The sequence below is a fragment of the Emys orbicularis genome, chromosome 13, assembly GCF_028017835.1.
Source record: "Emys orbicularis isolate rEmyOrb1 chromosome 13, rEmyOrb1.hap1, whole genome shotgun sequence".
NCBI lineage: Eukaryota > Metazoa > Chordata > Testudines > Emydidae > Emys > Emys orbicularis.
The window spans coordinates 10191117-10218024 of NC_088695.1; the positions used below are offsets into that span (position 1 = coordinate 10191117).

Here is a 26908-nt window from a genome sequence, read left to right on the forward strand (position 1 = left end):
GCCTGGAGGTGGGGGCCACGCCATCCGGAGTTTGGGCCGGGAGCTGGGGGCCGGGAGCCATGGGCGCCGACCCGGAGTCGGGGCCCAGGCTGGAGCCGCTGGCCGGCCCGGAGTCGGGGCCGGGGGCTGGAGCTGGGGGCTAGCCCAGAGGCGGGGGCCGGGCCAGAGTCAGGGGCCGGGAGCCGGCCTAGAGCCGGGGGCCAGGCTGGAGCCGGCCTGAAGTCGGAGCCGGCCCAGAGTCAGGGGCCGGGCTGGAGCCAGCCCGGAGTTGGGGCCGGGGGCTGGGGCCAGGGGCTGGCCCGTATCCGCTGCCTGGCCCGAAGGCGGGGGCTGGCCCGGAGTCGGGGCCGGGGCCGCCCGGAGCCGCGTGGCGCCTGGAGCCCTCCTCGCGCCCCCTGCCCCAGCTCACCTGCAGGAAGCTGCTGCTTCCTTCTCAGCCCTCTCAGGCTTCCCGCGGGACGCCGGGAGGGGGAGCCTTCAGGGGAGGAGGCAGATGCGGAGCCGGAGCCAGGTGAGCTGGGGCCGGGGGCAGGGCAGGGAGCTGCTGGAGCTTTTGTTAAATTTAAAAGCCCTTTTAGAACCGGGACAACCAGTTCTAAAAGGGCTTCTAAATTTAACAACCGCTTCCCGTGAACCGGTGCGAACCGGCTCCAGCTCACCACTGTGCTGCTGCATGTATTTCTTCAGATTTGTAGTGATCCATCAAACACATTCACCCTGCTGCTGGCGCAGGTACCTGGGTCTTTCTCTCCATATTTCAAAGCAGAGCAGAGTTATAATAGTAATAAAAAAAATCATAAATGGCAGGATACAAGACACCGCTACCCTGATATAACGCGACCCGATATAACATGAATTTGGATATAACGCGGTAAAGCGCGCTCCGGAGGATCAGCGCATCAGCGTGTCTGGCTCCGACACGCTGCTCTGAGCGGCGTGTTAAGGGTGGGAGGTGGGTTGGCAAGCGGGGTGAGGAGGTGAACGGCAGGCAGGAAGGGGGTGAGGAGGCAGGCAGGCAGGAAGACGGCGAGCAGGAGAGCGGTGGTCGGGCGGACGCGGGGAGGCGCGCTGGACAGATGGTGAGGAGATTAGCGGGGAGGCGAGTGGCAGGCAGGCGGGCGGGTAGGTGGGGTGAGGAGGCGAGCGGTGGCCAGGCGTGCTGGGCAGACAGTGAAGAGACTAGCGGGGAGGCTGATTTGTCCCGGGCCCGGCACCCCTCTAGGGACGGCTCCGACACGCTACTCTGAGCGGCATGTTAAGAGTGCCTGGCCGGGGCCAAGGGGTTGGATAAGGAGCAGAGGGTCTCGGGGGGCAGTCAGGGGACAAGGAGCCTTCCCTACCTGATATAATGCGGTTTCACCTACAATGTGGTAAGATTTTTTGGCTCCCAAGGACCGCATTATATCGGGGTAGAGGTGTATATAACTCCTCTGACTGTAGGATGCAGAGTGCCCAACTGGTTAGAGAAGGACATTCAGCCCTGTTCTTCCCTACAAAATTACTTTGGTATAACTACATCGATCAGGGGTGTGGATTATTCAATGAAGTCATATTGACTAAAGGGCCGGCATAGACAGTGCTATGTCGGCAGGAGAGCTTCTCCCGCTGGCATCGCTACCTTCTCATGGAAATGGAGTTATTAAACCGATGGGTTAGAGCGCCTTCCCCAGAAGTGCCACAGCAGCGCAATGTAATTTTGTAAATTTGTAGCGTAGAGCTGCCCTGAGATGTGCAAAGGGGCCATCCCCCACTGCCTCTTTCTGAGTAAATGGCGGCTCTGTTGATGGTTGTCAGGTCTTATGTCACTCCACAAATATAGGCTAAAGATTAATACAAAGTCTAGGTGAAATGTTACTCTTTATTTAGCTTCTTTAATCAGGTGGATTTTTACACGTACACAAAACTGGAGCCCAGCTGTGGGACTTGTCACTAAAATATCACTGCAACATTAATCAGTATTATGAAATAGCTATATAGAACCACAACTCTGCATGGAGCTTTTCAGGATTGACGCTGCAGTGATTGATCCACCGGGGAACCCACTAAATCAACCCCCGGTCACTCTACCAGAACGAGATGAGTCAGGGGAGTCGACGGGAGAGTTTATCCTGTTGACCCAGTGCGGTGTGGACCCTGTGGTAAGCAGATACTTCAACTTGAATTACGTACCTTTTCCAACTCCAATATATCTTTTTTGAGGTGGGGCGACCAGGACTGCACACAGTATTCAAGATATGAGCATACCATGGATTTATATAGTAAAAGTGGAGGAGCTTGGTTTGATCAGCAAAGCCAATGCTGACAAAACTATGTGAAAAGGCTGCAAAACACCAATCCTCTGGACTGCATTGACATGCAAAAAACCTTATAAGCCAGTCATTGTCAAAGCCAATTTTAGAAGTACTTAATGAGGCTGTTAAGAATGCTGGAGACACAACTCAGTTTACGCGAACAAACATGGCTATCACATCATACTTTCTCTTTAAGCAAGAGATACCACACGCTACAAACTGGAGGCCAGTGTTAAGTGCATTGTCACTTGTTCATCCTGAAGTTGGACAGTGATTCCGAACAAGACCGGCAAATGCTCATTATCTTTCTGCAAGAAACTCAACTGACTGGCTAGAAGCATGCGGTGCAACAGTGAAAGACTCAACAGTTGAAAAAGTGAAGAAATCGCTCACCATATTCCAAAAATGTGCATACACGGCTGATGAACGCACCAATGCAAATAGGCATCAAGTATTAAGTCATTGTGTACATTATCATGATGTCAGTGGTGGGCCTGTAGATACATTTCTAGATGTTCAAGTTATAGAAGACACATTGGCTGCATCTGTGACCACCCGCATGTTAGAAGAGTTAAATGCTTGTCAATTGGACCCCAAACAGACGGCTGCTTGTTCATTTGATGGAGCTGCAAACTTCCCTGGAAGACATGGTGGAGTACAAGCTTTCCTCAGAGAAAAGTAGGGTAACCCTAATATCTCCTATCCACACTGCAGAGACCATCTACTCTAGCTAGGGCTAGTACGAGCAGTAGAATCTTCAAAAGCTATAAATTTAATGTCTTCATTATACTCTTTTCTTTTTTATTTTTTCAGCAAGAATCCAAAAGGACTGAACATCTTGGGGAAAAATAAAAGATACACTGGGACTGAAGTTCAAATTAGTCCAACCTGGGAAAGCCCACTCACTTTCTCATGAGCAATCCACGACTGTAGTCTTAAAAATTATTGGTACCATTATTATTGGCTGTGGAAAGTTTCTACCAAGATGGGACGGATCTAAGTAGTGAGGCTGGTGGACTACTTTTGGTTTCAAGTTCAGAGAAGACAATCACAATTCTCTCTCTTGTAAGTCTATTAATGAAACCACTCGGGTCATTAAACAATGGCATCCAGGCATCTGCTACAATAATAGTTGATCTCTGTCCAGCAATTGAAGCTACATTTGGATCAGTTAGAGAGAAATCCATTGAAAACGTACTAGAAGAAGCAAAGACTTCAGTCCAGAAGTTGACTAATGAAGGCATTTATATTGAATCCTTAAGTGAAGAGGACAAGAAATGTTTGTTAAGCCAGCTGAAAAAGTACGCAGATTTGATTGTTACAAATCTACAACAGCGACCTCTGGATTCTACTCAACCTCTGTGTAGCTTTTACAGATGCCTGTCTTACATGCCCCCTCGCTTGGGCCAAAACTTTGAAAGGTCTCAAGTCTGCCTTCTTCCCGTTCTACTCCTCTCATGGTACTGCTCTGCTACCTACCCCAATAAAGGAGAACTAACAACTTAAAATGCCTTGTTCAAAAATTTTAAGTAACACTTAACTTTCAAACGCCTGAACAGCAAATGTAACTTTTCTTGTCTGCATAATAAACACTGGCATTTTTATCTGTTTGAATAATCAAAGTGGTGCTTTCCGTGCCTTCTTGGCAAAGATTTGAACTGCTTCCTGCTGAAGGTCCACAGACTGGGCCAGCTCATGCTCTATTGAGATGGTTGCAAGGCCGACCAGCCTCTCCTGTGTCATTGTGTAGCGTAGATGTGTTTTTATTAACTTCAGCTTGGAGAAGCTGCATTCTCCACTGGCGACTGTTACAGGAAGTGTTAGAAGTATGCGCAGAGCAACAAAAGCATTTGGAAAGAGGGTGGTCATCTTATTTGTGCACATATATTCGAGAACTGCCTTTGGAGTTGATCCTGCTGAAATGTATCTTGAAAGGGCTTTCAGTTCATCACCTAAATCACTCGCATCAATATCACACATGTCATCATGTGACAACACTGTCTCTAGTGCCCTGCATTGCTGGTGTAGGTCTTCTTCAGGTGTAGTGAGGAGTTTTGGAATATCCTACAACATCCCAAATAAACTGCTGTGTTCCTTAAGCTGCATGAAACGTTCTTCAACTGACTGTATTGCACAATCTAGCGCCTGGTTAAAGAATTCAACTTTGAATTGTTGTTTGGGGTCTCTTATGGGATTAGCCCGTGCCTTGTAATTAAAATGTCTTCTTCTTCGGTGACTCTTGTATTCTTGAATGGGTGGGAAAATCCCCCCGAGGGATACAGTATGAGCCAGGTGTCTTTGTCCCCCACCCAGAGCCAGGGTCGGATTCTCTCCCCAGGGATGGAGCCCGGCAGGAAAGTAAAGATTGGGGCCTTCTCACCAGCAGTGATAAATGTCACCTGCCCCCGGTCACAGTCCAGACAAACCCGGATCCTCTTTGGGACCCGTCGCCAGGGCAGATGGGTCTCAGAGGAGATGAAGGCCTGGAACTGACCCTTCCACTGCCCCACAGCCCAGATCCCATCCTCAGGGCTACGGCTGATCCATCCCTTCCTCCTCACAGACTCTCTTGCCACCCCCACGGCCCAGAATCGCCCATCCCCCACCTGCACCTCCCAGCAATGTCTCCCCGAGGTGAATCCCTCACAGCCCAGCACATAGTACACAGTGTCAAATCTCCCAGGGTTGTTGGGCAGTCGCTGCCGTATGTCTCCACTGCTCACACTTTTCCGATCCTCAGACAGGACGAGTTTGGGATGAGCCGTGTCTGGATCCAGAGTCACATTCGCTGTGGGGAGAGAGAATCAGAGCGTTAGGGGCAGAGCTCAGCCCTGGGGCAGGCTGGAACCATTTCTCATATTCCCCAGCAGCACCGTTCTGGTTGGGACAGGCCTGGATTCCAGGGAGCTGCCTCTGTCCTGGGCACCTGAGTATGAGTAGAGATGTCACTGCAGTTCCTCAGCCTGTTTAATAGGAGCCACTTTATTGGTTTCTCATTTCCTTGCAGGGGCTTCAGCTCCCCCTGCTGGGGCTGCTCCATTCCTAGCATCAGAGACACAGCCAGGAAGGTGTCAAGAAAGTTTTAGTGAGAAAGGAGCAGAGGAGGCAGGTACCAGCTATAAACCCCACAGAAGGAAACTCCCTCCCCTAATGCAGCCTCCACTCCCAGGCCAGGGAACAGAGAGAAAGGTGCAGCATTGGGGAAGAGCCGCTTAAGACCAGAGAGTAGGAAGTGGCATTGAGTGGGGTAGCCCCATCCCCAGCCCAGAGAGAAGGGAAGGGAGGGGAGCAGCATCAGAGGGAGAGCATCTCCCCAATCAATGAAAGAGTGAGAAACTCCAATGGGAGAGCTACTCTGGGGGAATTCTGCGCCATATGCACATGCATAATTAATGACCTGCACACATTTTTATTTTTTACTGCAGAAAGTAACTTCTGCCAGAAAGGTGCTGCAGTTCTGCCTTTTGCCCACCAGGGGCCGCTGTGGCACTAGAATTGAGCAGCCGCTCCTGGGTGGGAGCAGCCCCAGGTCAGGAGACAAGGGATATATATCGGAGAGACAGGCGCGTGGGGTTGGGGGCGGGTCACAGACTAGGGTTTCTAAGGGCTATTGAGGAAGGACAGATGGAACAGGGGCTGCATGGGAGTGGAGGCACAGAGCCACATGGGACAGGGGTACAGGGCCACATGGGAGAAGGGGGTGGCTGAGTGGGGACACAGAGACACATGGGGATGGGAGAGTGGGTGTCTGATTGGGGATGGAGGGACACATGGTGACAATGGGGAGGGGGTACAAGGCACATGGGGACAGTGGCAGATGTGGCTGACTGAATGGGAGAGGCTAGGGGTAAGCTAAGGTCTGCATTGGGGAGGCTCCCTAAAAATCCCTCCCAGCCTCTCCCCCCTCCCCCGCCAAAATCCTGTTCCATATTTCTCCCACCCACAGTCAACAATCCTCCAGGTCCACTCCCAGGCTCCTTCCTTCTCCCTCAGCTCCTCCATTCCCCTGACTCCCCCAAGTCATTGCACTGCTTCTGAGGGGGGCAGAAAATATGGTTCTATATTCTAGTTCAAATTAATTACTCAAAGTTCTGTATTTATATGCCTAGTAAGGAATCTATTTGACAAAAAACATTTCCTGAATCTTTTTCATTGTCTGTATTGTTACAGACATACTTGCTGACAGGTACTTTGAAATAAATTACCAAAATAATTGAAACTATTGTGATTATATTGTGTTCTTTTGACAAATAAAATATGCAGAATTTTAAAATATTGTGTGCAAAATTTGTAATTTTTTGGCACAGAACTTTTAATGTGTTAGTGCAGAATTCCCCCAGGAGTAGAGAGCCCAGGCCTGCCCAAACAAAAGGTAGGATGTTGGAGAAGAGTGATGAGGGAGACTTCCTCTGCCAAGGTTAAGGAGAGGGATGTGTCAGCCCTCGAAGTGAGCTCTCTACTCATTCCTCTCAATTAAATATTTAAAAGCCAGTGAATGTCTATACAAATTCCAGAGTCAGAGTTAAGGGTGCAGTGTTTGGATGCTGCTCAGGGAGAGCATTTCTGTTCATCAGCATGGACATGAACTCAGCTCCAAAGTTGGTGTCAGGATTGTTGTGTGACTTCAGCTTGGGATCTCCTCCATATTTATGATTTCATTTTTAGGGCTGTGAACATCATGGCCACTATCAGTTTGGTTGGTAACTTTAGGTACAATTTCATGAAAATGTTTTCATGGGACTTTTATGATAATGTAAAAACAATCTCCATCTGCAATCTCACCCTGTCTGTGTACTTCTAGGGGTTCCACTCTTCTTATCTCCAATGTAGCTGGCAGAATGTCTGGAGGGGGAAAGGATAAGAGAGGTGAGATTTCAGGCTTTCATATTTATAACAGCATCACCACTCTGAACTCCTAGAATTGTATTTTCATCATGACAGAGAAACAGACAGAGAGGCACAGAGACATACTCAGGTATTTAATATAAACTAATCTGAAACTTTCTGTTTCCTCTCTCATTCAGGCATCTCTCAGCAATGGAACCAACATCCATGCAGCCTCACAACAATCCCAGGACATACCACATGTAAGAGAGATTTACTTTCCCCTCATCATCCCCTCCCACCCTTCAGACTCCAGTTGGTTTGTCTCATTCACTTACTGCCTTTTGTTGTAACCTAGACTCAGATCCAGCAAAGACTGTGGCATAAAAGTAACTTTATCCACTTTGACACTAACGGGATGTAGAGAGTTTGCAAAATCCTGGGTCTAATTGTGAGCTGTTGGGTCGGTTTACTCAGCGTCTCTACAGAGAGCAGCACGACAGGGCCTTGTCCTCCATAGGCAGAAACAGCAATAATAAAATCACTTTATCAGTGTGGAAACTGAGGCAGGGGAAGGTTGATTCAATGGGCCAGATTCACTCCTGTACGGGCAAAAGGAGAGAGGGGAGGGGCCGTTTGTGACTCTGCTGTTCTGTGGCTGCAGGGGCCGGTGCAGACCTTGGCACAGGCTGAGGAAGTTCTGAAGCCAGCCAGAGTTACATCCCTATGACAACGGCCCCCATGTGTCTTGTCCAGTGTGCAGAGTGTCAGAGGCCCAGCTTTACACTGCCCACGTCCCTCTGTGCCTCGTCCACCCCCCTCCCTCTTCCACCCGCCCTCACCCCCACCCCCACCCCATTCCCAGCCCTCTCAGGAACACGCCTTGTGCCTGCAGCTGCTGGGGAGGAGGCACCAGAGGCTCCTGTGCTGGAGGGATCCCTCACCGTGGGGGAGGGGCTTTCTCCTTCCCCGCAGCCCATGTGCCCAGACTAACTGCTATACGGGACCAGAGCACAGTGATGGGCTGGGTCCAGCTCTAACAAATGGCCTTTCATTTATAGTGCCGACCTTTAGGTACCTGGGGCCTGGTTCTCAGAGGGGTTGGGCACCTGCAGCTCCACTGACTCCACCTGCAGCGGTGGAGGCTGCACAGCTCTGGAGCACCTGCCCTGCAGCTCTCGAGTTGGGAGAGAGAAACTCAGGTGCCCCAAATTAGGCTGTTTTGCTAAATTGGGGCCTTAATGTTGTGACGTTTGCTAAGTCATGAATTAATGGGAGACGTCCTGACGCCCCTGCTACATTTGTCTGCTTTCCACGAGTTATGGTATTAAGTATTGAGAATTGGTACAAGGGTCATTTCCTATGCAGAAGTTTGGACAGACGGAGATTGTGCGTTTGCACTGACTGACTTGGCTTTGGCCTGGTGAGCAGTTTGCTGGACATAAGGGAAATGCTGCCTTAAGTGACCTTGTTATTAAGTGATGTGTTCATAAGTCATTATATGGGAAAAAGATGTTTTGAGCACACAATGTGCTTAAAGACAACAGACACCCAAAATGTAGTGCCCAGGAGCAGTTAGCAAAGTCCAAAAACCCCCATGTGGAGAAAATGTATTGATCTGTGCACATCAGTTTGTACTGAGTGGTAATGAACGAATCAGAAAAGAGAGTAACTTGAAATAGCTTAAAGACTAACAAATGTATTTGGGCATAAGCTTTTGTGGGGCTGGAACCCACTATCTCAGATGCATGAAGTGGAAACTTCAGTTTGGCAGGTATATATACGCATGCAAAGATGGATGTGTTAATTAATATGCGAAGTTTAGTGTTACATCACTAAACTATCTAAACTCCTATATGCCACAAGGGGCCACAACAGTGGCACTCTTAACTCACCCACCAATATTGTTAATGTATCTAGTTACACACTTAGCCCAGCAGAAGAGTCTGCCCTATCTCGGGGACTCTCTTTCTGCCCCATCACCTCCCCGGACATGATACAGTTCTGCGGTGACCTGGAAGCCTACTTTCACCCTCCCCAACTCAAGAAATATTTCCACCACACCACTGAACAGCGCACTGACCCACAGAAACCATCCTACCAACGCTATAAGAAGAAGGATTCTGCATGGACTCCTCCAGATGGTCGAAACAACAGACTGGATTTCTACATAGAGTGCTTCCGCCAACATGCACAAGCTGAAATTGTGGAAAAGCAGCATCACTTGCCCCATAGCCTCAGCTGTGCAGAACACAATGCCATCCAGAGCCTCAGAAACATCTGACATTATAATCAAGGAGGCTGACAAAGGAGGTGCTGTAGTCATTATGAACAGGTCGGATTACGAACGGGGGGCTGCCAGGCAACTCTCCAACACCACATTCTACAGGCCACTATCCTCCGATCCCACTGAGGAGTATCAAAAGAAACTACACCATGTGCTCAAGAAACTCCCTGAAGAATTACACAAACAAATCTACCCAAGATCCATAAACCTGGGAATCCTGGACATCCCATCATCTCAGGCATTGGCACCCTGACAGCAGGATTATCTGGCTATGTAGACTCCCTCCTCAGGCCCTACGCTACCAGCACTCCTAGCTATCTTCGAGACACCACTGACTTCCTGAGGAAACTACAATCCATTGGTGATCTTCCTGAAAACACCATCCTGGCCACTCTGGATGTAGAAGCTCTCTACACCAACATTCCACACAAAGATGGACTACAAGCCGTCAGGAACAATATCCCCAATGATGTCATGGCAAACCTGGTGGCTGAGCTTTGTGACTTTGTCCTCACCACAACTATTTCACATCTGGGGACAATATATACCTTCAAGTCAGCGGCACTGCTATGGGTACCCGCATGGCCCCACAGTATGCCAACATTTTAATGTTGGACTTAGAACAATGCTTCCTCAGCTCCCATCCCCTAGCGCCCCTACTCTACTTGCACTACACTGATGACATCTTCATCATATGGACCCATGGGAAGGAGGCCCTTGAAGAATTCCATTGGGATTTCAACAATTTCCACCCCACCATCAACCTCAGCCTGGACCAGTCCTCACAAGAGATCCACTTCCTGGACACTACAGTGCAAATAAGTGATGGTCACATAAACACCACCCTATCTCAGAAACCTACTGACTGCTATACTTACCTACATGCCGCCAGCTTCCATCCAGGACACATCACACGATCCACTGTCTACAGACAAGTCCTAAGATGCAAATGCATTTGCTTCAATTCCTCAGGCAGTGACAAACACCGATGGGATCTCTATCAAGCATTCTTAAAACTACAAACTCACCTGCAGAAGTGAAGAAACAGATTGACAGAGCCATACGGGTACCCAGAAGTTACCTACTACAGGACAGGCCCAACAAGGAAAGTAACAGAACACCACTGGCCAACACTACAGCCCCCAGCTAAAACCTCTCCAGCGCATCATCAAGAACCTACAACCTATCCTAGAAAATGATCCCTCACTCTCACAGACCTTGGGAGGCAGGCCAGTCCTCGCTTACAGACAGCCCCCCAACCTGAAGCAAATACTCACCAGCAACTACACACCACACCACAGAAACACCAACCCAGGAACCAATCCTGGCAACAAACCCTGTTGCCAACTCTGTCCACATATCTTTTCAAGGGACACCATCATAGGACCTAACCACCTCAGACACACCATCAGGGGCTCGTTCAGCTGCACATCTACCAACGTGATATATGCCATCATGTGCCAACAATGCCCCTCTGCCATGTACATTGGCCGAACTGGACAGTCTCTACCCAAAAGAATAAATGGACACAAATCAGACATCAAGAACGGTAACATTCAAAAACCAGTAGGAGAGCACTTCAATCTCCCTGGACACTCAGTAACAGACTTGAAAGTTGCCATACTTCAGCAAAAAACTTCAAAAACAGACTTCAGCGTGAAACTGCAGAGCTGGAATTCATACGCAAACTTGACACTATCAGACTGCATCTGAATAGAGACTGGGAGTGGCGAGCTCACTACAAGAAGTAATTTTCCCTCTCTTGGTATTCACACCTTCTCGTCAACTATTAGGAGTGGGCCACATCCACCCTGATTGAATTGACCTTGTTTGCACTGGTCCTCTGCATAGTAAAGCTACATACCCATCTTTGCATGTGTATATATACCTCCCAAAATGAAATTTCCACTTCATGCATCTGATGAAGTGGGTTCCAGCCCACGAAAGCTTATGCCCAAATAAATTTGTTAGTCTCTAAGGTGCCACAAGGACTCCTCGTTGTTTTTGCTGAAACAGACTAACACAGCTACCCCTCTGAAACCTGAAATAGCTTGGACAGCAAAAGCCCTTTCAATTAAAAAGTTCTTGCATGTGTAGTGTATGAGTTATAGCTAGGGCGCTACCAAATTCATGGCTATGAAAAATGTGTCACAAACCGTGAAATCTGGTCTTTTGCTTGCTTTTACCCTACACTATACAGATTTCACGGGGGAGACCAAGGTTTCTCAAATTGGGGGTCCTGAGTTGCGGGGGGGGGGCACAAGGTTATTTTAAGGGGCTCATGGTATTGCCACCCTTACTTCTGCGCTGCCTTCAGAGCTGGGTGGCTGGAGAGCAGCGGCTGTTGGCCAGGCACCCAGCTCTGAAGGCAGCGCCCCACCAGCAGCAACGCAGAAGTAAAGGTGGCAATACCATACCATGTCACCTTTATTTCTCCACTGCTGCCTCCAGAACAGGGAGGCCAGAGAGTGGTGGCTGCTGACTGAGGGCCGAGCTCTGCAGGCAGTATCGCAGAAGTAGAAGTGGCAATACCAGCCCATGCCATCCTTATTTCTGCACTGCTGCTGGCAGCGGCTCTGCCCTCAGAGCTGGGCTCCCGGCCAGCAGCCACCACTCTCCAGCTGCCCAGCACTAAAGGCAGTGCCCCACCAGCAGCAGCGCAGAAGTAAGGGTAGCAGTACCACAACCCCCCTTACAATAACCTTGCAACCCCCCACAACTCATTTTTGGGTCAGGACCCCTACAGTTACACCACCATGAAATTTCAGATTTAAATATCTGAAATTGTGAAATTTACTATTATTAAAATCCTCTGACCATGAAATTGACCAAAATGGACTGTGAATTTGATAGTTACACAAAATACTTAATATTCATAACACTCAAAGGTGATTGGAAAAGAACTAATAACTATATAATCTGGATGTGTATGTCAGAAAGAGTAAGGGGTAGTGGGAGCTTCATAGGAGAAAAGGATCTGCCCCAGGAGAAAGTAACTGGGCAGTACTTCTTTCGGTATGTCTGTCATTTCTTACTTTAACAGTAATTATCATGGCAAGGCAGGCTTTTGTAACAAATAAGGGTTTGAATTAATCAACCTGAGTGACTTGGACCCCAAGTGTGTGGCATTCTCACCCAACAATTAAACAGAAGCATTATCTAATTATGAACCAATTGGCCAGAGCCATTCTCCTCCCATAGAGTCAGAGTCTCATCCCGATTTCCCCACCTAGATCCCTTCTAGGCACCTTTGAATTTCCTCACAGTCTTCATTAGAGCAACATTTTTCTGGGAGAAATCACTGAGTCTCTTTTCCAGTTCAGGAGAAATTTCCATTGGTTGCTGGAACTTCCCCTTCTCCCACCTGGAGAGAAACAATTTCACGTGATTATATTGCACTTACTGACTCATTATAAGTTCTGGCTATTGAGTCACTGCACTAATGGGCCTGGAGTTAGAAATCCTCGACTTCTCCCAGCCTCAGAGGATGTGCAACACAGCCCATGCCCGTGCAACCTTCTCCTCAAAGGACCCATTAATATTCTTCAACTCTGGTCTGGGGACAAAAGCTCTGGGGATTAAAAGGGAATTGAGTCTCCATGGCCAATTCACTCCATGGCCTCCATGCTCTGAGGGACAGGAGGTTCCCATTTTAAGTGCTGTAGAAATCTGCCCACTAGGAAGTGGACTGAGACATCAACCCTCCCCTCCCCAGCTCATTCCACACCGGTCTCCAAACAGTCCTCAGGTGGGGAAGACTCTTGACCACTGCTGCCCTGGGCTGAATGGTAACCAGGGCCCCACCAGTGACAGGCCCGTATTCCATCCCACAATCCTGAGGCAGCCAGTCCCTCGGAGAGGTGACATTTCTGGAATGTAACTTAGGTCCGTCTTTCTTATTCAAGAGGTAATTCCAGAGTCTTCTATAACAGGGTGAGAACCTCAGGAACAAATGGATCAGAGAGATTTGTATCCAACAAGTGACCTTCCCCAAACATTTTGCTGTAGAGCCCTTGGGAGATGCGCTGCTAACATCAGCTCCAAGCTCTTTCCCAGTGTCATGGAGTGTGAGGGGGAGAGAGGAAGGCCTGTGGGTGAACCTAGGACTAGGGGAGGCAAGCCCTCAGCCCCCTCCCAGGCCCCACCCCAGGCCCTCTGCGGGAGCTAAGCCCCCCCACCGTAGGGGCAGGCCCCCAGCCCCTGATCACCCCCAGCCTTCCCCACCCCGAGTGGCCCAGCCCCAGAGCATGGGAAGGGCGAGCAGCCCCAGCCTCACCAGCTCCAGAGCATAGAGAGGGTGGGTGGCCCCAGCCTCCCCGGCCCAGGAGCACGCGGCCGGAGGCTGGAGGGAGCTGTGCCGAAGCAGGGAGATTGCTGGGGGTAGAGTGTGGGTGGGGCCACATTTGGTAGTTTGGGAAGGCATTGCCTTCCCCTGAATCTGATATCCGCCGCCCATGGGAGTGAGAGGGCCACGTACCTGCTCAAGGTGCTTCTGTCATCCTAGAGGAGAGAGAAAATAATTTCAATCCAACCTAACCCACACTTTGGATTCCAAATAAAAGATTTAGAAAGTATGGGGAAAAGAGGTCTTACCCTGGCCACAGAGCCACGCGTTCACTGAGCTAATGGGGCTTTTCCTTCTTTTATATCAAAGTGTCTGTAACTCTTCAAAAATAATAGTCATTCACATCTCTGCAATGCACACACTGAGTTACACTGTGATCTCTGACTGCTGGACTTCTGTGCCCATGTTTTAGGAGACGACCTGTCCCTGTGGGGGGATCTGGGATGTTTCTAACTCAGTCTCACCTGCAGGAATTCACCTGATGGCTTCTGGTACTTCCCCTCCAGCTCACTGATCAGCTCACTGAGACAGGAAATCTCCTGGGATAGTTTACTGACATTTTCATTCTGTATCTTCACAATCTCCTTGTCCACATTTTCCAGCTAGGCCAACAGGAGTCGTTCTTGTTCCTCCAGGAACTGCTGCAGTTCCTGAAATTCAGACACAATCTTCTGCCTCTCCGTTTGTGTCTTTCTCTGTAAAAAAATTTAAAAAAAATTGGTCAAGGGCTGGTGAGGGGCATGGGTGGAGCCTGGAGTCTTTTCATGGAGTGGTGAATGTGTAGGGAGAAGAATTTCTTTGCAAATTCTAAGTCATATGACAACGAACAGTATCCTGTGCTTTCTAGAGAGGATTTTGTCACACCATTACATTTGGCCCAGAAACTTGTAAAGGGACATTCCCATGTCTGACATGGTTCGGATAGTGCATTATCGAGGGCCTCGGAGATTCAAATCCAAAGCAGCAGGGGGTAGTACTCAACACTAGAGCTGGGTGACCTTTTCTGTGCTAAATTTTTTTCCAAGGAAAATGCAAATTTGTCGACACTGAAACATTTCATGAATTCCTGTCACTGTCACCCAGTTGTTTTGTTACAAAAATGGTTTGAGCATTAGCCTGCTAAACACAGGGTTGTGAGTTCAATCTTTGAGGGGGCCACTTAGGGATCTGGGGCAAAATCAGTACTTGGTCCTGCTAGTGAAGGCAGGGGCTGGACTCAATGACCTTTCAAGGTCCCTTCCAGTTCTATGAGATAGGCATATCTCCATATATATATATATATATATATATATATATATATATATATAAAATAAAATAAAAAATCAAAACATTTTCTTCTTTTAATTTTTTTCCAGGATTTTAAAGTTCAAATTACTTTTTGTTTGAAAGTGTCCTTGTTTTTTTTTTTTTTAATATAATTATATATTTTAAAAGAAATGGTCAAAATTGAAACAAAACATTTTGATTTTGTCAAAAATGAAACATTTCATTTGACCAAGAAAAAGTCAAATTTGTGTATAAAATTTTCAACAAATCAAAAATCATTTTTGGTTCAACGCTTTTAAAAAAAAAATCAATCAGGGGGAAATATCTGGTATTTGCCAAGTTTTGCTCAGAACCACGTTAACAGAGGCAGGTGGGGAGAAAAAATAACAAGTGAAACTCTGACACAAAAAACTGCAGGCTCAGGCAGAGAGCTCTGCATTGGATACATTCAGTTCACATTGGGAAGATTTTTATCACAGCCACAATGGCTGGAAATTAATTCATTAATGGAAATGAAATCTTAGAATCTGAAGAGGAACATGTTACGCTTTTCTATCCTTGCAACAAAGCCTGATGCCAACTCTGTCCACATATCTATTCAAGTGACATCATCATGGACCTAATCACATCAGCCACACCATCAGGGGCTCGTTCACCTGCATATCTACCAACATGATATATGCCATCATGTGCCAGCAATGCCCCTCTGCCATGTACATTGGCCAAACCGGACAGTCTCTATGCAAAAGAATAAATGGACACAAATCTGACATCAGGAATCATAACATTCAAAAACCAGTAGGAGAACACTTCAACCTCTCTGGCCACTCAGTAACAGACTTAAAGGTGGCAATTTTGCAACAGAAAAGCTTCGAAAACAGACTCCAACGAGAAACTGCTGAGCCTGAATTAATATGCAAACTAGATACCATTAACTTGGGTTTGAATAGAGACTGGGAGTGGCTGGGTCATTACACATATTGAATCTATTTCCCCATGTTAAGTATCCTTACACCTTCTGGTCTGGAATGGGCCATCTTGATTATCACTACAAACGTTTTTTTTCCTCCTGCTGACAATAGCTCATCTTAATTAATTAGCCTCTTAGAGCTGGTAGGGGAACTCCCACCTTTTCTTGTTCTCTGTATGTGTATATATCTCCTCACTATATGTTCCATTCGATGTATCCGAAGAAGTGGGCTGTAGCCCATGAAAGCTTATGCTTAAATAAATTTGTTAGTCTCTAAGGTGCCACAAGTACTCCTGTTCTTTTTTCTAGGGAAAGCAGTTATCAGGCCATCTGTAGGGATGTGCGTGCACATACACACAGACGTACACACAGTATTCCAGGATCATGAAGCAGCAGACAAAAGTCCACATTCCCCAAGGCCACAAAGCAATCATTCACAAGAGTGAAATGTGAAGGATATAAGCTGTCATAAAATATAAACTGTAATTAAAGAGAAACTGACATAAGAAATAAGGAGGGTGAGAGTTGTAGTGAAAATAAGAAAATAGTAAGGACTGTAAAACAACGTATCTGGACAGCACCCCAAGGCATACAAGGTGAAGGACAGGAATGGAGAAATTGTCAGAGCACAAAAGAACTGTAAACCAGAAGGGGGTGGAGGGATAGAACCCAACACATCACACCCAGGAATACGTGGCTTTATTTAAGCTGGAACTCAGAACAGTAAACAATCGCACAAGAGGATTCCTCAAGACAAAACTAAACATCCTCCAAACTCTGGGCTGACAGGGGCAGAGAACTGCAAGATTGCAGTGAACGTGTAACAGTGGGGGTTTGTTCTAGTGCATTGGATTTTCTGCTTCAAAAATCTGTTAGTTCATAAATTGTTACCTATAAAGAGAGTTTAATTAAGCTAATAGTAGTTAATATATAGTAGATAAGAATAATAGTTTACAGTAGCGTATGGCAGTGCTTTTCAACCTGTGGTCTGCAGGTCCCTGGGGGTCCATGCACTGTTTAAGGGGTCCGCAAAAGACTTAGGCCTTGTCTACATTTGCAAGTTACAGCACATTAAATCACCCCTGGGCACCCTAACTCCTGAGGTGTCCACACTGGCAAGGCACGTAGAGCGCCCGGACTCCGTGACTGGAGCGCCCCTGGTAATCCACCTCCACGAGAAGCATAGAGCTTTCTGCGCCCTGGCTGGAGCGCCGCGGTGCCAGTGTGGACGCCCTGGTCTATTAGTGTGCTCTGACCGGCTCCAGTTCTACCCACTCTGGTCATCAGTTTGAACTCTACTGCCCTGCCCTCATGTGACCAACCGTTAGACCTGCCCTTTAAATTCTCTGGGAATTTTGAAAGTCCCCTTCCTGTTTGCTCAACAAGGCGTGGAGTGCTCTCAGTGCATCTTTCCAGGTGACCCCTGCTTAGAGCAATGCCAAGGTGCTGGACCTCATCAGCATTTGGTGAGAAGAGGCTGTCTAGTCCCAGCTGCGCTTCAGCCGTAGGAATTACGATAACTGTGGACAGATATCAAGGGCCATGACCGAAAAGGGGCCATGATCGGGACACAGTGCAGTGCAGGGTGATAGCGAAGGAGCTGCAGAATGCCTACCACAAAGTGCGGGAGGCAAATCGCCACTCCGGTGCTGCCCCCATGACCTGCTGGTTCTACAAAGAGCTGGACGTGATACTTGGGGGTGACCCCACCTCCACTCCGAAGAGCACCATGGACACTTCAGAGGCTGTGCCAGCCCAGAGTGCAACGAGCCAGGAGGAGGAAAGTGGGAGAGAGGGTGCTGAGGAGGGGGGGCCCAGAGCCAGAGGATGGCCCGGCATCCATAGATGCACGCAGCCAGGAGCTGTTTTCAAGCCCGAAGGAAGGTAGCCAGTCGCAGCAGGCAGTGCTTGTGGAAGAGCAAACAGCAGAGGAGGTGCCCGGTAAGCGGCTTTTATTTTGAGAAGGGAGTTGTTGGGTGTGGGCTGTTGGGGTGAGGAGGGTTGCAGAAAGAAGGCTTGGGGCTGCATGCATGCCTAGATACGGAATAGGGCGTTGATGTGCTCTCTCACATCGTGGTAATCGGCCTCAGTGATCTCTTCAAAGGTCTCATGCAGAAGCTGGGCAATCCACTTGCGCAGGTTCCTTGCCAGAGGTACTGTGCTCCTTGTCCCAGTAAGGGTAACATACCCGCGCCACTGTGCCGTGACAGTGCAAGGACCATAGCTGCACACAGGCAAGCCGCATAAGGGTCAGGGCAGAAGCCGCATTATTGCAGAAGACCCTCCCTTGCTTCCCAGGTCACCCTCAGCAGCAAGATATCTTCCAGGACGCACCCAGCCTGTGCAAAATGTGGGGACAGTGTTGAGTATAGGGGCCCCCTGCACCTGTTGGCTGTCCCCAAGAAACAGAACCCCAGAGGACAGTACAACCCAGGAACAATCAATCCCCCCTGCCTCTGTGGTTACTCACCATTTCGGGGCTCTTGTGGGTTATGTGCGCTCACCTTGGGACAGGCAGTTTGTGCTATTGTGTGAGCTGTGCCTGTGTTTAAGGCCGGCCGAATCATTGCCCTGTCTAGTGTGAACAACACTGCCTCTGTAAAATGTTGCATTTTGGCTTTACAGATGCAACCTTGAGATCCCAGCTGTCCTTGTTATCAACGGCCAAACGGCTGCACAGCCTCAGGAAGCAGCCATGAAGAAGCAAGGAGGATCTTCTGCATGAAGTCATGCAGCAGTCCCTTACCAAAAATGAAAAAGTGCAGGAGTGGTGGGACACCAAAAGGAGGGTTCGCCAGAAGAATGCAGATCGCTGGCAACAAGCCACAGAGCAGGTCCTAAGCATCATGGAGCACCAAGCAGACTCAATGCAGGCACTAGTAGCACCGCATATGGAGCAGATCCGTGCCCGCCCCCACCCACCCCCAGCCCCTGTCCCAAAACTGTTTCCCTTACGCCCCAATGTCACCGCCAACCCGCTTTACCCAACACCTGGCTTATCTCCACCAGCTGCCTCCATCACCTTTACCTTCACCGTCCACCCATTCAAACTCCAACCCTTGCTCACTGCACTCAACCCCCATCCCCATGCAGTTTAGCCAGCCTGAAGTGCAGCACACAGACAGAAAGGCTGAATATGATACCAGGGCATATGCAAATCTGTGATTGTTCCGTTCCCCACCCCGCACCCTTCCCTCCTCCCACACAGTACAGATGTGTCATGCCATGTGTGTTTCTTTTCAATAAATGAATTTTTTGGTTTTGGAAACATTCTTTATTGCATTAATTAAAAGCAAGCATAGCCCAGGAAAGCAACGGGCACTGCTAGTCAGTGCGTCATACGTAGCAAACACAGATGCCTACTAGCATTGGAACCACTGCATTCCCATGCAGGGCACCATATATTACAGGCTTTCAGCATCAAATTGCTGCCTCAAGGCATCCCTAATTCTTACGGCCCCGCGCTGGGCCCCTCTAATAGTCCTGATCTCTGGCTGTTCAAATTTAGCCTCCAGGCGCTGAACCTCAGCGGTCCATGCCGAAGTGAAGCTTTCACCCTTCCCTTCACAAATGTTATGGAGGGTACAGCATGCAGCTATAACCGTAGGGATGCTGTCATCGGCCAGGTCTAGGCTGGGTCTCCAAGGATCACAATGGGCATTTTGACTTCCCCTGTGGTGATCTTATGGTCCGGGAAGAAAGTCCCGGCTTGCAGCTTCCTGAACAGGCCAGTGTTCCGAAAGATGCGTGCGTCATGCATCTTTCCGGACCAGCCTGCGCTAATGTCCATTAAACGCCCACGGTGATCCACAAGCGCCTGAAGAACCATCGAGAAATACCCCTTCTGATTAATGTACTCGGTGGCTAGGTGGTCTGGTGCCAGAATTGGAATGTGTGTGCCATCTATCGCCCCTCCGCAGTTAGGGAACCCCATTTGTGCAAAGCCATCCACAATGTCACACACGTTGCCTAGAGTCACGGTTCTTCTCAGCAGGATGAGATTAATGGCCCTGCACACTTCCATCAACATGACTCCAACGTTAGACTTGCCCACTCCGAATTGGTTAGCGACTGATCACCCACTTCTCCACCGGCAGGGCAGCTCTCAATTCCATGTCTTTGCGCCGCAGGGTGGGGGCGAGCTCAGCACACAGTCTCATGAAAGTGGCTTTTCTCATCCGAAAGTTCTGCAGCCACTGCTCATCATCCCAGACTTGCATGACGATGTGATCCCACCACTCGGTGCTTGTTTCCTGAGCCCAAAAGCGGCGTTCCACTCTGGTCAGCACCTCCATGAATGCCACAAGCAATCTCGTGTCGTATGCATTATGCATGTCGACCTCTTAGTCAGACTCCTCAGTGTCACTTTGTAGTTTAAGGAATAACTCGACTGCCATTCATGACATGCTGGCGAGACCCATCAGCATATTCCTCAACAGTTTGGGATCCATTCCCGCAGATCGAAAGGGAAGACAGAGCGCGCTGTACAAAAACCATTGAAAGATGGCACCAAATGCGGAAGGAAGCGAACGGACTGCTGGGATGCGAAGCAATGCAGGACGGGGCATTGGGACAGGACCCAGGATGCCCCGCGCCCGCCCTCCCCCTTCCCACCAGCCTCAGCATCAGAATAGGAAGAGATGCTCTGTGGGATAGCTGCCCATAATGCACTGCTCTGAAAGCCGCTGCAAGTGCCACAAATGTGGCCACGCCAATGCAGTTGCAGCTGACAGTGTGAATACACGGCAGCGCTTTCCCTGATGCTGTCTCTGAGGGCAGGTTTAACTCCAGGCGCCCTACAGCTGCAAGTGTAGATGTAGCCTTAGAGTTCTCTTCCATAGACATGCCCCTACATGTCTTGCTGAATCATACAGTGTAGACCCTGGTTTCTTTCAATGGATCCATTGTACGGCTGATGCCCCTTGATGGGCCATCGAGCAGGCTAAATGGTGCTGATATCAATTTATTTGGGGGTGTCACCCAGATACACAGCATTAGTTTGACATACAGCTGATCGTGTGTACACACGGCAGTGTTTTCCCTGCTGCTTTCTCTGAGTGCAGGTTTAACTCCGGGCACCCTACAGCTGCAAATGTAGACGTAGCCTTAGACTGAAAACTGACTGAACAGAATTCAACTGTGTGTGTGTAGTGGGGTGGTGCGCAGGGCAGACAGTAGCCATGTGGCTCTTTTGGTGAATGGTGGTTGCAAATGTGGTTCTCAAGTCACCTACATGTGAGTACCACTGACATAAGGGATCCACAAAAGACTTACACTGAAAACTCACTGAACAGGATTCAACTATATACACAGCCAATCGAGTTTCTAAAAGATGTCCACACCTCCATTCGAAATACCCAGAGGGCTCTGCAAATGTAAAAAGCTTGAAACTCACTGGTTTATGGTGCAAGCCTAAGTAGTAATTCTGCTAAAACAACTCATTGTCATTTACTTGTGATTATTCCCCACTTAACTGATTTCTGCTTTCCCCCAACTGATCGAGGTAAAACACAATTGGGCCTCTAGATTGCCCCTGCCTCTCCGTATTGGTCTAATTCAGAACGCTCCTCCACCTGGGTCATTACAAATGCAGGTTAATAATGATGAGCACCTACCAGGTATTCCTGGCTTCTCTTCTCTCCAGTCACTTTAAATCCCAGCAGCTTTTCTCTCTCTTCCCGCAGTGTCTTCAAATGGGTCTGAATCTTTTCCTGAAGAAACAGAAAATGATTTGAGTGGTGTTATTTTTATTTTTAGGAGTGAGAGGGTGGGTAAGAGCTTTTCCAACACAAACCAACACTCTACTGATGAAAATCCATTAGGTTTATGATATCAGCAATACCAAGAAGTGAAGTCATATTAATGGACACTGGGAGTGTTTCATTTTCAGACTCCTTGAAATTGTTTGACCATGTGTCTCCATTGACTTACACCAACATGAAAGTGGGGGCACCTCCTTGGATTTTTCATTCCATTGTGTGAAATATCCTGTTTTTGAGGAGGTTTAACAAACAAAGTGATACAAATCCCAAAAGCCATCGGGGCTTGAAATATGGCCTGGGATTCTCCAAGGAGTCCAGCTCCCACTGAATTTCAGCCCTGAACCCCTGGGGACTGGACTGGATAGATAGAACTGGCTTGGGCACTAGGGCAACCCCATTAGATGTGTTGGTTTTTAACAAGAATGTTTGACGTTTGCCCTAATTCTGTCCTGAACCCTTCCAGTGCCAATGCTGCCTGGGTACCTGTTCCCCAGCTCCCAGCAAAGCTCCCAGAAACAGTGAGTTCTAGAGATTTCAAAATGCTGCACTGTGGGATAGGAGTGTAAGGACTAATGGAACCACTTTGGCAGGTTCTTCAGCCTGACCTTGGTCAGCACCATCCAGGAGTTAGTTTTGCTACAGTCCAGTCTAATCCCCATGGTATTTGGCATGGACCTGCACTGTCTGGAGTCTTTTTGTAGGTGGACTCAAGGTGCTCAGGGTCCACACAGTGTTTAGCACAGTGATCTCCTCTAGTGCAGGCTGGCATTGGAGTTTAACGCCTCATGGAGCAACACAGGAGTTCAGAATCCCAGTGGGAAACCTCATCTCCCTGCTGGGCCTGGGATCTTTATCAAGGCATCTTTCCCCCCTTATGGCCTTTCTTAATTATTGTTCAGTCAGGAGACTCCCAGTTTTGGGTGATGCAGGTTTGGCAGAAAATATTCCCACTCTCCAGACTGACAGGTTCTCTGAAATACTCCAGACAGGTAAGACAAGTAGGTTCATACTGGAATTTTTCCACAGGCTCCCTCTGTGGAGAGATAGACTCAGCCCTGTGGAACAGGAGCTACCACTCCTGTCCCCGCAGGGCTGCCCCTCCACACCAAGCCCACAACCCATCTACAACTTCCCACGACTCACTGGTGGGTCACAAGCCACCATTTGGGAAACAGAGCCCAAGGGGATCTCGCCTCCCTAAGCCTACATAAGAACGGCCGTACTGGGTCAGACCAAAGGTCCATCCAGACCAGTATCCTGTCTACCGACAGTGGCCAATGCCAGGTGCCCCAGAGGGAGTGAACCTAACAGGGAATGATCAAGTGATCTCTCTCCTGCCATCCATCTCCACCCTCTGACAAACAGAGGCTAGGGACACCATTCCTTACCCATCCTGGCTAATAGCCATTAATGGACTTAACCTCCATGAATTTATCCAGTTCTCTTTTAAACGCTGTTATAGTCCTAGCCTTCACAACCTCCTCAGGCAAGGAGTTCCACAGGTTGACTGTGCGCTGTGTGAAGAAGAACGTCCTTTTATTTGTTTTAAACCTGCTGCCCATTAATTTCATTTGGTGGCCCCTAGTTCTTACATTATGGGAAGAAGTAAATAACTTTTCCTTATTCACTTTCTCCACACCACTCATGAGTTTATATATCTCTACCATATCCCCCCTTATTCTCCTCTTTTCCAAGCTGAAAAGTCCTAGCCTCTTTAATCTCTCCTCATATGGGACCCATTCCAAACCCCTAATCATTTTAGTTGCCCTTCTCTAAACCTTTTCTAATGCCAGTATATCTTTTTTGAGATGAGGAGACCACATCTGTACACAGTATTCAATATGTGGGCGTTCCATGGATTTATATAAGGGCAATAAGTTATTATCCATCTTATTCTCTATCCCTATTTTAATGATTCCTAACATCCTGTTTGCTTTTTTGACTGCCGCTGCACACTGCGTGGACGTCTTCAGAGAACTATCCACGATGACTCCAAGATCTCTTTCCTGATTAGTTGTAGCTAAATTAACCCCCAGCATATTGTATGTATAGTTGGGGTTATTTTTTCCAGTGTGCATTACTTTACATTTATCCACATTAAATTTCATTTGCCATTTTGTTGCCCAATCACTTAGTTTTGTGAGATCTTTTTGAAGTTCTTCACAGTCTGCTTTGGTCTTAACTATCTTGAGCAGTTTAGTATCATCTGCAAACTTTGCCACCTTACTTTTTACCGCTTTCTCCAGATCATTTATGAATAAGTTGAATAGGATTATTCCTAGGACTGACCCTTGGGGAACACCACTAGTTACCCCTCTCCATTCTGAGAATTTACCATTTATTCCTCCCCTTTGTTCCCTGTCTTTTAACCAGTTCTCAACCCATGAAAGGATCTTCCCTCTTACCCCTTTGGTGAGGGACCTTGTCAAAGGCTTTCTGGAAATCTAAGTACACTATGTCCACTGGATCCCCCTTGTCCACATGTTTGTTGACCCCTTCAAAGAACTCTAATAGATTAGTAAGACATGATTTCCCTTTACAGAAACCATGTTGACTTTTGCCCAACAATTTATGTTCTTCTAGGTGTCTGACAATTTTATTCTTTACTATTGTTTCAACTAATTTGCCCGGTACTGACATTAGACTTACTGGTCTGTAATTGCTGGGATCACCTCTAGAGCCCTTTTTAAATATTGGTGTTACATTAGCTAACTTCCAGTCGTTGGGTACAGAAGCCGATTTAAAGGACAGGTTACAAACCATAGTTAATAGTTCCGCAATTTCATATTTGAGTTCTTTCAGAACTGATTCTGAAGTCCCTGCCAAGCCCACGGGAGGGAAGGGAGACTGGGCCGTGGGACTCCCCCTCGTGACTACTGCCACTCAGCACCTAAAACATCCCCCATAGAAAAGTGCGGGCACCTGAGTCTGCACCATAGAAAATGGACAGCTTTGAAAAGTGGAATGGTGGCCACCCATGATAACCTAACAATCGCGATTGCCAGTGTATGCAAACACAACCCTCTTTAGGTGTCCCCCACTCCCACCCCCGGCTCTTTCTTTATCTACCTGCTGCATATTGTCTTAGTTAGACTGTGACTGTGAGCTCTTTGCCTGTACAGTGCCTGGCACAACGGGGCCTTAATCTCTCATTGTGACCCACAGATGCCACTGCAATAGAAATCAGTACATTCTATTTATTACTAATTATTATTATCAACATGGAAGCTTTATGGACAAAAGGTCCCCACACTGAAATCTATGGCCAAAATTTCCAAACTGAAATCTGCAGGACTGGGACTCTCTCCCTGTGGCCTTAGGAGATGTGGAAGAGGGTCTATGCCCGTCACAGGGTGGCTGGCCCTATAAAGGAGAGGGGTCTCTGCCCCACCTGTGACATAGCCAGTTCTCCTCCCCAGGTGGGGAAAATGAAGGAGTGGTGACCGGGGGGGTCATGTGATTCAATCACGCCTGAGATAGGTAAAACAGAGGCCTATGGAGAGCCAGAGGGAGGAGGCCTTGGATCTTCTTCAGTGTGATAAGGCCGACCTCCAAACAAGAAGTCCGGGGAGTCACTGCTGGGAGAGCAGGGATGTTACTGACCACAGAAAAGCCTTTGTGGCTTGCTTCTGGGAACCTCAAAGGGAAACTAAGTCAGGGCCTCTGCAGAGCCACCCCAGGCCACAAGGGGGCATTCTGGAGACAGTGACCCTGTTACAGTGCCCCATTGCTCTGCCGCCCCCTCCCACCCCGTCCCTGCTTCCAGCAATCCCATGTCTGACTTTATCAGGCAGACTTGCTAAGGCCTGTCTGCAGGACCGGAGCTCCACTCCCGTGCCCCCCCCCCGCCCCCCCAAGTCTCATGAGGGTGGGGCTCCCTTCCTGTCTGGCTGAGGAGCTCTGCAGGAAAAGGATGAAGGGGATGAGGGCCAAGCAGGCAGCCCTAGCTGCATCCTCCTGCTCCCTCGGCCCCAAGAAGAGGAGGAGCAGCACGGACCTGGTGGTTATAGCTTTGGGAAGGGGTGGAAGTGGTGAGGGGCAAAGAAGGGGGGTCATTCAGTGACCAGGACTCCGCATATGGGGAGTAGGAGGGGTGGGGTGCAGGTTCTTCACTAACCCTCACTCCAGCGTGTGAAGCGTGTGAGCCTTAGGACGTTTATGGAGAGCAACACGTCACCTGCATGAGCTTAGGAGGATTCACAGTTGCTGAGAAACCTATTTAGGCCTCAAATCCCTTGTTCTTCATCAGTGGAGGCTCACTGAGTGGCTGTCTCGGGCTAAAGGAAACTCTAGTTCTGGGGGAAGGTGAGTTCCCCAAGGGTCTGGTTATAAAAATAACAGTTGGTCATTTCCTACCTTGAATTCTTTGGCAGCTTCCTCTGCAGGAATCACGGTGTGATCTCTGTGCTGCTTGGATCTGTCACACACCAGGCAGATGGGGTTTTCGTCCTCTTTGCAGAACAGTTTTAGAGGCTCCTTGTGTTTCTCACACAGTCTCTGTTTCTGGTTCCTTCCCTGTCTGCAACCTGAGTTCTCTGGCTGCTTCCACAATATTCCTGAGCTGCCTGTTCAGCCTGAGGTTCCTCTGGGGAAAAGTCACTCTGCACTGAGGGCAGGAGACGTCTGTATTGAATCCCTCCCAGAACTGGGTGATGCATTCTCGGCAGAAACTGTGATCACAGTCTAGAGACACCGGATCTTTAAAATACTCCAGACAGATGGGACAGGTCAGTTCATCCTGGAGAGTTTTTGCCAGATTCGCAGCAGCCATGGCTTCTAGTGCAGGAAAGAGACCAGAGAGAAGTTTAGTAGGGTTACCATATTTAAACATTAAAAAAAGAGGACACTCCACGGGGCCCTGGCCCCGCCCCTTCCCCCGTCCAACTCCGCCCCTTCCCCCGTCCAACTCCGCCCCTTCCCCAAAGTCCCCGCCCCAACTCCGCCCCCTCCCCTGAGCGCCCCGCATTCCCCCTCCTCCCTCCCAGCCACGTGGAACAGCTGCCCGAGCGCTACCGGCTTCATGGTTTGCCGGGCAGCCCCCAGATCTCTCGACCCTGCGCCCCCGGCCAGGCGCTTCCCCAGCGCAGCCGGAGCCTGGGAGGGGAAGCGCCGCCCGGGGGCTGCCCGGCAAACCGTGAAGCCGGTAGCGCTCGGGCAGCTCGG

The 26908-nt window shown here is 48.8% G+C and overlaps 1 pseudogene; it reads right to left on the reverse strand.

Moving 5' to 3' along the window:
* Positions 1-4477: 4477 nt before the first annotated feature.
* On the reverse strand, positions 4478-26516 carry LOC135887392 (zinc finger protein RFP-like; annotated as a pseudogene).
* Between the last annotated feature and the right edge of the window lie 392 nt (positions 26517-26908).